The sequence below is a fragment of the Caretta caretta genome, chromosome 1 (genome assembly GCF_965140235.1).
Source record: "Caretta caretta isolate rCarCar2 chromosome 1, rCarCar1.hap1, whole genome shotgun sequence".
NCBI lineage: Eukaryota > Metazoa > Chordata > Testudines > Cheloniidae > Caretta > Caretta caretta.
The window spans coordinates 214,566,535-214,579,481 of NC_134206.1; the positions used below are offsets into that span (position 1 = coordinate 214,566,535).

Genomic DNA, 12,947 nt, shown 5'->3' on the forward strand with positions numbered 1-12,947 from the left:
CAGCATCACTTGCCCCATAACCTCAGCCGTGCAGAACACAATGCCATCCACAGCCTCAGAAACAACTCTGACATCATAATCAAAAAGGCTGACAAAGGAGGTGCTGTTGTCATCATGAATAGGTTGGAATATGAACAAGAGGCTGCTCGGCAGCTCTCCAACACCACTTTCTACAAGCCATTACGCTCTGATCCCACTGAGGGTTACCAAAAGAAACTACAGCATTTGCTCAAGAAACTCCCTGAAAAAGCACAAGAACAAATCCGCACAGACACAACCCTGGAACCCTGACCTGGGGCATTCTATCTGCTACCCAAGATCCATAAACCTGGAAATCCTGGGCACCCCATCATCTCAGGCATTGGCAACCTGACAGCAGGATTGTCTGGCTATGGAGACTCCCTCCTCAGGCCCTACGCTACCAGCACTCCCAGCTATCTTTGAGACACTACTAACTTCCTGAGGAAACTACAATCCATCGGTGATCTTCCTGATAACACCATCCTGGTCACTATGGATGTAGAAGCCCTCTACACCAACATTCCACACAAAGATGGACTACAAGCCATCAGGAACACTATCCCTGATAATGTCACAGCAAACCTGGTGGCTGAACTTTGTGACTTTGTCCTCACCCATAACTATTTCACATTTGGGGACAATGTATACCTTCAAATCAGTGGCACTGCTATGGGTACCCGCATGGCCCCACAGTATGCCAACATTTTTATGGCTGACTTAGAACAACGCTTCCTCAGCTCTCGTCCCCTAACGCCCCTACTCTACTTGCGCTATATTGATGACATCTTCATCATCTGGACCCATGGAAAGGAAGCCCTTGAGGAATTCCAGCAGGATTTCAACAATTTCCATCCCACCATCAACCTCAGCCTGGACCAGTCCACACAAGAGATCCACTTCCTGGACACTACAGTGCTAATAAGCGATGGTCACATAAACACCACCCTATACCGGAAACCTACTGACCGCTATTCCTACCTACATGCCTCCAGCTTTCACCCAGACCACACCACATGATCCATTTTCTACAGCCTAGCTCTATGATAAAACCGCATTTGCTCCAACACCTCAGATAGAGACAAACACCTACAAGATCTCTATCAAACATTCTTACAACTACAATACCCACCTGCTGAAGTGAAGAAACAGATTGACAGAGCCAGAAGAGTACCCAGAAGTCACCTACTACAGGACAGGCCCAACAAAGGAAATAACAGAACGCCACTAGCCGTCACCTTCAGCCCCCAACTAAAACCTTTCCAACGCATTATCAAAGATCTACAACCTATCCTGAAGGACGACCCATCACTCTCACAAATCTTGGGAGACAGGCCAGTCCTTGCCTACAGACAGCCCCCCAACCTGAAGCAAATACTCACCAGCAACCTCACACCACACAACAGAACCACTAACCCAGGAACCTATCCTTGCAACAAAGCCCGTTGCCAACTGTGCCCACATATCTATTCAGGGGACACCATCATAGGGCCTAATCACATCGGCCACAATATCAGAGGCTCGTTCACCTGCACATCTACCAATGTGATATATGCCATCATGTGCTGGCGATGCCCCTCTGCCATGTACATTGGTCAAACTGGACAGTCTCTATGTAAAAGAATAAATGGACACAAATCAGATGTCAAGAATTATAACATTCATAAACCAGTCGGAGAACACTTCAATCTCTCTGGTCACTCGATATCTGACCTCAAAGTGACGATCCTTCAACAAGAAAACTTTGAAAACAGACTCCTACGAGAGACTGCTTAATTGGAATTAATTTGCAAATTGGATACAATTAACTTAGGCTTGAATAGAGACTGGGAGTGGTTGAGCATTATATTAAGTGAAACTATTTCCCCTTGTTTATTCCTTCTCCCCCCGCACCACACTGTTCCTCAGACGTTCTTGTTAACTCCTGGAAATGTGCTGGAAATGGCCTACCTTGATTATCACTTCAAAAGGTTTTCTCTCCCCCCACCCCACTCTCCTGCTGGTAATAGCTAATCTTAAGTGATCACTCTCCTCACAATGTAAGTTTTTTTCATGGTCTGTGTGTATATATAAAATGTCGTCTCTGTACCTTCCACCTTATGCATCCGATGAAGTGAGCTGTAGCTCACAAAAGCTTATGCTCAAATAAATTGGTTAGTCTCTAAGGTGCCACAAGTACTCCTTTTCTTTTTGCGAATACAGACTAACATGGCTGCTACTCTGAAATTAATCATTTGTGTTGCTCTCCTCTGGACTCTCCTGTTTGTCCACTTCTATTATGAAGTGCGGGGCCCAGACCTGGACACAGTACTCTCTAGCTGAGGCCTTATCGGTGGTGACTAGAGTGGAAGATTTACTTCTCCTGTCTTAATTACAACACTCCTGCCAATATATCCCAGAATGGTATTCACTTTTTGTGCAATAGGATTATGCATAGAAACTCCAGCAAAGTGCTGATGGGACAGAAAGAATCAAAGGCAGAGCAGCTCCTTTGGGTACGGGTTATTTTCCTGTAAGACCTCATAACATATAGCCACCTGGTGTTCAATTAACTAGTAATCGAGATGTCACTGCTGCAATCATGCCGTTCCTATCAGTCAAATGCAGATTTAAGGCAGGACAAATGGAAAATGCAACTGTCTTCCAAAAACCCAAGACTCTTCCTAGTGCCGTTAGTTTAGCCAATAGAGGAAAATTAAGTGAACTACAAAAGGTGACAGATCTGAAATAGTCTGTCCAGTAGAGGCCAGTGGAATCCACCCATGCACACATAATTGCCAGAATGGTACAAGTCAATGAAAGTCACAGCACATATATTCTCAGCACGCTGGCACAAGTATACGTACCAGAGTGGACGTGGTAGCAGGGGTATGGCAGCAAAGGAACAGTTCTTTAGTGCCGAGTACTAGCCCATGCTACTGCTACCCTGCTGTTTAAACTCATGCTAGTTTGATGAAAGCTAGGGCGAGTATGTGGGCACGCATAGGAGAATCACAGCCCTAGTTCATAGAGTAGGTATAGCCTATGTTGGTGGTGAAACAGCTCTGCTAAAGAAATCTGGTTTTAGACTGTGATGCTTTAGTTTTGAAGAGTGAGGCCAAGAGCAAGGAATTTGTAGGTCCTTCTCCCTGTTCAGCCGCTGACTTGACATTTAAGGCATCTCTGTGCCTCTGTTTCTTCATCTGTAACACTTGTAACATCACAGGAATATTGGAAGACTCTCAACTCCTCATCCCACTGGAATCACGGAAGCTCTGTGTGACAGTTCTCAAAGTACCCAAGACTGTGAGCCACCTTGTGAGGGAGCCTTGCTTGTGCTTAGCTGGTTGTTAGTTCCCCAATACCACCAACCTGTCAGCCACTCAAGCACTCCTGAGTGCCAGCCCTGTCTTCACCTTGCAGATTAATAACAAATGCACCCCAGTTCCTGACTTCCTTTGAAGTGTTCCTCGGTGATATCCAGCCCCTCTTATGGGCTCCTCCCACAACTACCAGACCCATTGTTCCTGAAGGAACAGAAAACACCAGTTTGTAAGATTCCATTCAGGATCAGCACTTGGCTGATGTGACAATGTGGGGATATTCTTAATGTCTTCTCTGATTCAAGTCTGTTACTCAAATATTTAGGCGGTGGGATGAGAGTGTGTGATCATTGCAGCAACCCATAGGGGGCAGGTGTGACTGCTGACTGGCTGCCTGGGACAGAGAACGGCTGACACTCTTCCTAGTGCCATTAGTTTAGCCAATAGACGAAAATTAGGCCAGGTGACCTGCTGGCCCAGGAAAGAGACAAAAGAATGAGGAGGGGCTACAGGGGGTCTGAGGCCAGGCAGCTGGAGCCAGTTCAGTCTCCTGTTTGGGAGACATTAAGTTGGGGGGAGAGGTAGATAAGCTGGAGGATAGGGATAGGGTCCAGAGTGACCTAGGCAAATTGGAGGATTGGGCCAAAAGAATCTGATGAGGTTCAACAAGGACAAATGCAGAGTCCTGCACTTAGGAAGGAAGAATCCCATGCACCGCTACAGGCTGGGGACCGACTGGCTTAGCAGCAGTTGTGCAGAAAAGGACCTGGGGATTACAGTGGACGAGAAGCTGGATATGAGTCAGCAATGTGCCCTTGTTGCCAAGAAGGCCGACGGCATATTGGGCTGTATTAGTAGAAGCATTGCCAGCAGATCAAGGGAAGTGATTATTCCCCTCTATTCGGCACTGATGAGGCCACACTGGTGTTGGTCCTGCTTTGAGCAGGAATTGGACTAGATGACCTCCTGAGGTCTCTTCCAACCCTAATATTCTATGATTCTTTCCTTGAAGGGGGACTATCTGTGTCATGTTTCATCGTAGCTATTCACGATGCAAGAAATATTTGAGGCCTCATCTGACATCCAACCCCTTTCCAGCCACTGCAGGATTATTCCCTGTGATATATTCACCGGCTTCACAGACACCCCTTTATTCATGCTGATATCCCCTGCAGATGGGGCATTCTTCCCAGACACCAAATCAGATGATCAACTGAATCCTGAACATGAGGGTAAGAGATTCCCTAGCAGTTAAGCATCTAGGGCTCAATCCTATAATGTTCTGTATGCCCTCAGCCCTCACTGAAGTAAGGGGGAGTTAAGGGCACTCAGAACCTTGCAAGAGTCAGACCATAACTCTGATTATACCCTGCGATACTGTTGCTGAACCAGGTCCCTTTCTTTAATTATACCCTGGTGATGGTGATTCTGCCAATACCTCCAGTCACTCGCTCTGTGTGTCTGTGACCTGAGCCACTCCATGTCCCTGCTACCTCAAAAATGCGCAGCAGGTGTCAGTGTAGGAGATGACAGTTACACAGCTGTCTGACCTAAAGACAAGAGAGGGGAGGATTCAAACTCTGATCCTGCAAAGTTTTAAGCAGTTTGTATCCTTTTTTACTTTATAGGAAAGGAAGAATCTACACTGGCTACACCCATTACATTGTAAAACCATGAAATTATTTTTTACTAGTTCAGCTAAATTGATAGAACACTTTTATTCCCTAATAAGATTGTCTACCTGAAACAACTAAAGGTGTAACATACAAATGATGTTGTTAATTTGGTTTAAGTTTGTCTGTTGACAAACCCTGAGAAACAATAAGTTCATAATAATTAATGGCCAATAATTATTGATAATTGGTGGTTAATTAATTAATAATCTTTTCTGCACTTAATTTTCTACCATTGCTTTAATCATCATGGGAAGAGAGGCTGCATCTCATTCTATATGCTAACAGTTCCTGGTTTCCCTTTTGGATTGTAGGCACTCATTCTGCAACCATCGTCCAGAGTCCTCAGTCAGTGGTGGAACAGCTGGGCAGACAGGCTTCCCTCAAATATTCTTTGGAAGGGACATCTAACCTTTACCTCTACTGGTATAGGCAGCTTCCTGGTGGACAGATCCACATGCTCACCTACTCAATAATCACTGGTCAAGTAGATAATACTGGGCCGAGCCACTTCAGCACAAAGCAGAACCAAGGACAAGGAGTTTTTTGCAACAGTGTTATGCTCATATTTAGCTTGTGATCCACTATAACGTCCAGATCCCTCTCCACAGTACTCCTTCTTAGGCACTCATTTCTCATTTTGTACATGTGCAACTGATTGTTCATTCCTAAGTGGAGTTCTTTGCATTTGTCCTCATTGAATCTCATCCTATTTACTTCAAACCGTTTCTACAGTTTGTCCAGATCATTTTGAATTTTAATCCTGTCCTCCAAAGCATTTGCAACCCCTCCCAGCTTGATATTATCCACAAATTTATAAGTGTACTCTCTATGCCATTATCTAAATCATTGATGAAGGTTTTGAACAGAACTGGACTCAGAACTGATCCCTGTGGGACCCCTTTCTGCTTGACTGGGAATGATTTTCCAATCAGTTATGCACCCACCTTATAGTAGCTCCATCTAGGTTGTATTTCCCTAGTTTGTTTATGAGAAAGTCATAGACTCATAGAAGATTAGGGTTGGAAGAGACCTCAAGAGGTCATCTAGTCCAACCCCCTGCTCAAGGCAGGACCAACACTAACTAAATCACCTCAGGCAAGGCTTTGTCAAGCTGGGCCTTATTAACCTCTAAGGATGGAGATTCCACTACCTCCCTAGATAACCCATTCCAGTGCTTCGCCACCCTGCTAGTGAAACAGTGTTTCCTAATATCCAACCTAGACCTCTCCCACTGCAACTTGTTCTCCCATTGCTCCTTGTTCTGTCATCTGCCACCACTGAGAATGGCTGAGCTCCATCCTCTTTGGAACCCCCCTTCAGGTAGTTGAAGGCTGCTATCAACCCCCCCATCACTCTTCTCTTCTGCAGGCTAAACAAGCCCAGTTCCCTCAGCCTCTCCTCGTAAGTCATGTGCCCCAACCCTCTGATAATTTTCGTTGCCCTCTGCTGGACTCTCTTCAATTTGTCTACATCCTTTTTGTAGTGGGGAGCCCAAAACTGGATGCAATACTCCAGATGTGGCCTCACCAGTGCTGAATAGAGGGGAATAATCACTTCCTTCGATCTGCTGGCAATGCTCCTACTAATGCAGCCCAATATGCTGCTAGCCTTTTTGGCAACAAGGGCACACTGCTGACTCATATCCAGCTTCTCATCCACTGTAATCCCCAGGTCCTTTTCTGCAGAACTGATGATTAACCAGTCCCCAGCCTGTAGCAGTGCATGGGATTCTTCCTTCCTACGTGTAGGACTCTGCACTTGTCCTTGTTGAACCTCATCAGATTTCTTTTGGCCCAATCCTCCAAGTCATGTAAGACAGTATCAAAATCCTTACCAAAGTCAGGATATCCCACATCTACCACTTCCCCTCTATCCACTAGGCTTGTTGGCCTGTCAAAGAAAGCTATTAGATTGGTTTGACATGATTTAATCTTGACAAATCCATGCTGACTGTTATTGATCATCTTATTATCATCTAGGTGTTTGCAAATTGATTGCTTTATTATTTTCTTCACTATCATTTCAGGTATTGAAGTTAAGCTGACTGGTCTGTAATTCCCCGGGTTGTCCTCATTTCCTTTTTCATAGACTGATTTGATTACCTATTGATTTAAAACAAAAAAAATAGTAAAATAAAAAATACAAATTAATGTTTTATAAACCCAGGGGAAAAGAATTTTCAGCACAGAAATTTAAAACATTCCTTTCTTTAGACACTATATTTGCCCTTTTCCATGCCCGCATGTGCGGCAGCATGTGCTTCAGCCCAATCTGTAAAAGCCCACCTGGAAACCTAAATAATAGCTCACAAGCCTAGCCTGTGCCAAAGCTGTTGCTACCATGACTTCCCATACCCAAGCTAGTGAGAGTAAAGCTGACTTGGGTATATCTACAGGAGCTGCAATCACATTCCGTGATTGCATACCCTCCTTTGCTCTCTCTCTTTCTGGGGGTGACTGTATAATCCACCCTAACTTCAGATACCTTCCCATCAAAAACATTTTTGAAATGAAACATTTCCCTGCAATAATTCAGCTTTGAATAAACAGCATATTTTGATGACAAAACTTTTTGGTGAAAATGTTCCAACCAGCTCCAGTGAAGGGGGCACAGATTACCAGCTGTCGTGCCAGTCCTTCCATCCAAACTCAGGCAATGCATTGTACCCTTAATGGACATGTGGCTCAGCAATTAGCGCCCTTGTCAGAAAGTCATGGGTTAAAGTCCCTACACAAGGACTTGTGTGGTGGTGTTTTGAAAAGATGGTCATCTGACCACTGGCACTGCCTCAGGTGGGCTATTCAGGCTATTCTGTCCCCAAGAGATAAGTGGGGATTAACCTGCTGCCCTGCCCAACTTCCTCAGCTGGGAATCTTGAACACCTTGTCAGGGTCATTGCAGGAGATAACCAGCTCTCCCCAGTGCATGCCCCCTGGAATGTGGGAAACACAAACAGAGCCTGCCCACTAGTGCTGGATAGGAACCAGAGCTATGTAAAACCCCATGCTGGGGGACTGCGGCAGCTCAGAGAGACAGCAATGGGGGTGTGCATAGTCTGGTGTGTAGCCATGTGTCTCTTGGGAACAAGTAAGTCATTGTCTGGGAGATGGAATCCATGTCACAGCATTTGCAGAATTTGCCTCTACATTTTTTCACTCTGAGCTGATTGCTTTTTTCTGTCTTGTGTGCTTTGTCTTTTTCCTTCATGCAACAAACAGATGCTAAAATAACGCAAACACCGAGTCTGGTGCTGGAGAGAGGACACACAGCCTATCTCAGATGTCAACAAAATGATGGGCACAGAAACATGTTCTGGTACCGGCAGGATCTGGGGCAGGGACTGAAGCTGCTCTTTAATTTCTTCTCTAAAGAAGAAAGAGAGAAAGGCACAAATTCTAGTCACTTTCAGGCCGACCAGCCACAGGATAATCTCTTTCGCTTGAACATCTCGTCTGTGCAGCCAGAGGACTCAGCTGTGTATTTCTGCACCAGCAGCTTAGACACAGCACTTCAGAATCACCTCCTCCCTCTACAAAAACCTCACCTGTTCCTTGTCTCTCTGCAGCCCCAGGCTGGCTGCCTCCACATGGACAACAACAAGGCCCACACACCCGGCCAGTCATGTGAGAATAACAATATTTAACCCTTATCATACATTTAATACCTGAGGATCCCAAAGTGCTTTACAGATATCACTGAATATAATTATACAACAATATCCTACAATGCAAGAAAAGTTTCTTTTCCCCTTTAGATATGGGAACAGTGAGGTATGGTGCAGTTAAGTGACTTTCCCAAGGTTAAAAAAGAAGTCAGGGCAGAGGAAGGAATAAACAGTATGTATTCTGACATCCAGCTCTGTGCTTTAACCAGCACGATCCTTTTCCATGTGTCTGTAAACAACTGGCCTCGTGGCCCTCAGCTCACCACACACATATGAATGGACACAGGAACTCACAACCTTCCCAAAATACATAGGAGAGGTGCAAGGTGGGAGAAAGGACTGGAGTGGGGGGAATCCATCTCTCTGGGATGTACTCACCTGGTATGAATATCCCCAGTTGTCATGTGAGAACAACACTTTCACAAGGCCTTCCATCTGAGGATCTCAGAGTGTGTTGCAGACATTAGTGAAAATAGCCTCACAACACCAGTCTGGGAGGTAGGGAAGGATTATTGCCCTCATGTTTCAGATCGCAAAACTGAGGGAGCTCTAAGGTGCAGATTCCCAAGCATTGATGCCTGGCTTGAGAGATGCACTGTCAGTGGGATGGGGGCAGGACAAATAAGAATCCACAGGGGCTAAAAATATGAACCAATGGTGCCGATTATTTAGGGCTGTTGACTGGGACTGGTTCACAAACCCATTGATATACTCCACGTGTGTGTCACTTTCATCTCTCAGTTATGAGGTCAGAATGTGGCTTGTGGCCTATAATGACACTGCAATGGTGACCTTATGGAGGGGAGTCACAACCTCCTGACTGGAGAATATGATCTTTTGCTTGACTCTCTCTCTCCTGTGGAGACAGAAACATGGTGTGTGTATTTCCGAGCCAGCAGTTTCAACCCAGCACTTCAGGGTGACCTTCTCAATGCAGGGCTACAATTTTCTCCAGCCTTTGAATGCTCTTTGCCCTTGTCCAATCAGGGCTGTCGGTAGATTTCCTCATATGGAGGGAGGACCATGGGAAGTATGGCATTAGGTATCAATGTAAAATCCATCCATACCCATAGGTGGTGCCCTTTCCCTTTTGAAATGGAGAGAGAATTGCAACAGAGGAAACTCTAGGTGTCTCTGGTTTCTGCAGTAGGGCAGGGAACTGGGTCTCATTTCAGAGGCAGAGATGGAAAACCTAAGCGCAGCACAGTGTGCATTTCTGACAGGTTTCATAGTGACTTTGCAAGTTAGTGGATAATGCTCTTACATATGGACCAGAAGACTGTAGACTTACCAGGACTTGGGTATATATAGAACATTGGCATGGCAGGACAGCGCTAAGGAGAAAGGGTTTGTTGGAATTACTCTCTTTTGGTATCCAGCCCATGTCCCATCTGCTTTTGGTGGGTGCTCTGTGCTCACGTTGCAGGGGTGTCCCACACACAGCCATGGGCTGCCCTTAAGAGCAGATGATAAGTTCTGATTTTCCTGTATCTGGTGGGCTGTTCAGAGGGAAGTGAAAGAGCTAATGGTGTCTAAGGGTCTGTGAGCTAACGCTGAAGGTGGAATGGCTGCTGTGGTTTGCACATACAGCCCCTGCATTAAGGGTTCCCTTAATAACAAGACCTAGCCCTTATCTAATGCTTTTCATTGGTAGATCTTAAAGTGTTTTACAAAGGAGATCAGTGTCATTATCCCCATATCCCCTGAAGGGGAGCTCAATGTGGCTCAAAAGCTTCTCTCTCTCACCACTGCCTCACCCACCTTGTTACTCTGTTAGCCCCATTTGACAGATGGTGAATCTGAGACACAGAGAGGTGAAGGAACTTGCCCAAAGTCTCCCAGGAGGCAGAGCCAGGAATAGATCCAAGATTTGCTGAGTCCCAGTCTAGTGCACTAGTCACTAGTCCACCCTGTCTTATACTTACTGTATTTGTGCCACACAGGTACATTCAGTGCTCTTGATTTTGGGAGCTAGAGATGTGTACTCCCAAGAGTCCCATGGAATGATCCTAGCCTCCCCTTATGGGCACCTCTGGGGTTATGGCTGCAGGTGTAAACAGTGACTAGAGTGGGACAACATTTTTCATTTGGAAAGTTTTCCCACCCAAAAATATGGTTTAGTAAAAAATATTTTTTAATGGGAAAATGTCAATTCCAATGAAAACTTTCTATTTTCTCATGGGAACTGTCAAAATTAAAAGTTTTTTTTGTATTGTGTAAAACTTATTTCATTTTAGCTTTTTGGTTAAAAAAGAGAAAAGAAAATGACATTTTATGTCAAAATCTTGATTTGAAAAAAGAATTTTAATTTCTTTCCAACTTAAAATGTCCCTTTGGCTTTTTTAAACTGGATAACTAAAAATAAACAACATTGTAAGGCAAAATGAAATGAAAATTGACATTTTATGTCAATAGAAAAATATTGCATTATGTTAATAGGAAAAATGGGTACAAAAATTATTGGGTTTTTGAGGGAGAAAATCTGGTTTTCCATCTAACTATAATAGTTCTTAGCTGAACTTGCAAAGGCCTTACATTTAACTCAACAGCATCTCTCTCTCTCTCTAACTTTTCAACACCACATCTGATCTGTTCCATAATTTCAGGGAATGTTCTATACATGAATGGTGAGAACCCTATTGATTTCGGGGAGGACTGGAAAACCAAAAGGGAACATATAAAGCCCCTGCCGCTCATTAGCACAGCCACAGATTCAAGAACCTTTAACAACTGGTTGATGGCACCCATCAATAGCTTCCAGCATATCAGTACCCCATCTCATCTCTGCTCACCCTCCCAATAGAGTTTAACATATTGACAGCCTGAGACAGAAAGAATAATAATGGTGGTGGTGGGGGGAGAGAGAATGGGGGGCATGTGAGAAGGGGGGCATGTACACAGCCTCTGGCATGGAGGAAGAATGGGGGCCTTAGTGTGGGGGCAGAGGACAATGGGGCAAATTGAAATATTATGGGGTCAGATTGGGAAATACTGATATGGAGGCAGGGGAACACACAGAGTGCCTAGCATGGGTGGGCAGGTGGAAAGAGGAAAAAGGAGGAACTGGGGGCAGACAGAGCCACTTAATGGGGGGAGAGGAAAACTGGGAGAGGGGAGAATGGGGTTAGACACAGAGACTCTGCCAGGGTAAGAATGGGGGACTCTGCTATGAGGGCAGGAGGGATGGGATCACATAGAACCCCCTTCCATGTGAGTGAGAATGGGGGACCCTAGCATGGGGAGAATGGCGACATGTGGGAATAGAGGAATACGTTTTCACATGAAGCCCCTGCCATGTGGGGGTGGGGAGGGAATGGGGGACATGGGGGAAGAGAGGCCACGCAGAGCCCCTGGCATAGAGGGGAAGAGAATAATCGGGAGGAAGGAGAATGGGGGCACAGCAGGCAGGGGAGAAGATTGGAGGAATAGGGGGTATGGCATGGAAAAAGGGGGTGCATACATAATACAGATCTACTGGTATGAGAGGGGGAGAAGTGGGGACTCTGCAATGCGGGAGGGAAAATGGGGGTCACAGAAAGTTCTGGGCATGAGGACAAGAATTTCAGGGATTCCCTGAAATAGGGAGGAATGGGAGGGTGGCCCTGAGCTTGCCTACATCAGTTTTCATGTGTGCACCCCCTCTGGTGTCTATCAGTGCAGAAGCAGCCCTACAGAGCAGAGCCATATAAAACCCTTCGCTGGGGAAAGGCCCCAGAGATGGGGATGTGGTTAGTCTGGTGCACGGCTGCCCTGTGCTTCTTGGGAGCAAGTAAGTCTTTGGTGTAGCCATGAAATCCCCTTTCTGGTGTCTGCAGGTTACAGCTCCTTTGTTTAACTGTGTTTGTGTCTTTTGTTTTGTCTCACAGGACACACAGATGCTAAAATCACCCAGACACCAAGTCTGGTACTGAAGAAAGGACAGACAGCCCAGCTGACATGCAAACAAACTGATAATCATGACTATATGTACTGGTATCAGCAGCAGCAGGGGAAGGGGCTGCAGCTGATCTATTACTCTCTTGGTAAAGATAACCAGGAAGATGGTGACAGTGACATTAAAAATGATTTCACAGTCTCCCGGCCACAGATCAAAGTCTTTGACTTGAACATCACCTCTGTGAAGATGGAGCACTTGGCTGTGTATTTCTGTGCCAGCAGTTTAGACACAGCGCTTCAGAGTCACCTCCTCCTTCTACAAAAACCTCCCCCCTCCAAGAGATCTTCTCCTCCCATCTCCACATAACAGAGAGATCAGGCTGCTCTCATGCAGACAGGAACAGCCTATTA

General features: G+C 45.5%; 1 long non-coding RNA gene across 1 annotated transcript; it reads right to left on the bottom strand.

Annotated features, from left to right (window-relative positions):
* Nucleotides 1-6,907: 6,907 nt before the first annotated feature.
* LOC142069361 (uncharacterized) lies at nt 6,908-10,858 on the bottom strand. Its single transcript, XR_012665152.1, has 2 exons — nt 9,039-10,858; nt 6,908-7,098 (listed from the first exon to the last, which is right to left on the bottom strand). It is a non-coding gene; the product is annotated as an uncharacterized LOC142069361 (long non-coding RNA).
* Nucleotides 10,859-12,947: the final 2,089 nt, after the last annotated feature.